The sequence below is a fragment of the Oncorhynchus gorbuscha genome, unplaced genomic scaffold (assembly GCF_021184085.1).
Source record: "Oncorhynchus gorbuscha isolate QuinsamMale2020 ecotype Even-year unplaced genomic scaffold, OgorEven_v1.0 Un_scaffold_21655, whole genome shotgun sequence".
Lineage (NCBI taxonomy): Eukaryota > Metazoa > Chordata > Actinopteri > Salmoniformes > Salmonidae > Oncorhynchus > Oncorhynchus gorbuscha.
In genome coordinates, this window is record NW_025762814.1 from 1 (window position 1) to 1,192 (window position 1,192).

Below are 1,192 nucleotides of genomic sequence, written 5' to 3' on the forward strand. Positions count from 1 at the left end.
AACCGAGCTATTCTGGCAATTCCACTCAACATAATTCTGTGGCACCCTTGACAATTCACATGCATGTGACTCATAATTTGACACTCAAAATGTACATGATAGCCAGTATGGGGATCTGGCACGTCAACAAACAAGTCCACCAAAAGCATAGCCTGACAAGACTGGTCCCTCTTGGTTGCTTCTTGCGGAAATTCCAAACGGCTGGGGAATTAGCTCAAATGCTTTGCACGCGTGAGGTAGTGGGATCGATGCCCACATTCTCCAAAAGCACATTGTTTTATGGATCCAAGAAAACTCCAGTTCACACTTCATGCAGCTTTGTCTTACGACAACCTACTGTCATGTAAACAATGACAAGAAACTATCATGTAACAATGACAAGCAACTTTAATGTAACACTGATGTCAAAATGTCAGATGAAAAAGCAAGACATTACTTACTTTCAGAGGAGCAGCGTAGCACACACCATTGAGGACCACAAACAAAGCTGTGGAAAGTTTCCTTGAAGCCAGAGCATAAAGAAAGAACAAATACAGATGCCGAAACCCGGGATCGAACCAGGGACCTTTAGATCTTCAGTCTAACGCTCTCCCAACTGAGCTATTCTGGCAATTAACTCAACATAATTCTGTGGCACCCTTGACAATTCACATGCATGTGACTCATAATTTTGACACTCAAAATGTACTTGATAGCCAGTATGGGGATCGAACCCATGACCTTGGCATTATTAGCACCACACTCTAACCAACTGCGCTAACCAGCCATTTGCTATTTTGCTCAATTGTTGAAATGCACCGAGCCTCTGCAAGTGCTGGCACGTCAACAAACAAGTCCACCAACAGCATAGCCTGACAAGACTGGTCCCTCTTGGTTGCTTCTTGTGGAAATTCCAAACGGCTGGGGAATTAGCTCAAATGCTTTGCACGCGTACGGTAGTGGGATCGATGCCCGCATTCTCCAAAAACACATTTTTTGTGGATCCAAGAAAGCTGCAGTTCACACTTCATGCAGCCTTGTCTTACGACAACCTACTGTCATGTAGCAATGACAAGCAACTTTAATGTAACACTGATGTCAAAATGTCAGATGAAAAAGCAAGACATTACTTACTTTCAGAGGAGCAGCGTAGCACACACCATTGAGGCCCACAAACAAAGCTGTGGAAAGTTTCCTTGAAGCCAGAGCATAA

General features: G+C 43.8%; 2 non-coding genes across 2 annotated transcripts; both read right to left on the reverse strand.

The window, feature by feature from the left end:
• Positions 1-537: 537 nt before the first annotated feature.
• Positions 538-610, reverse strand: trnaf-gaa. Its single transcript has one exon. It is a non-coding gene; the product is annotated as a tRNA-Phe (tRNA).
• Positions 611-692: 82 nt separating this feature from the next.
• trnai-aau lies at positions 693-766 on the reverse strand. Its single transcript has one exon. It is a non-coding gene; the product is annotated as a tRNA-Ile (tRNA).
• Positions 767-1,192: the final 426 nt, after the last annotated feature.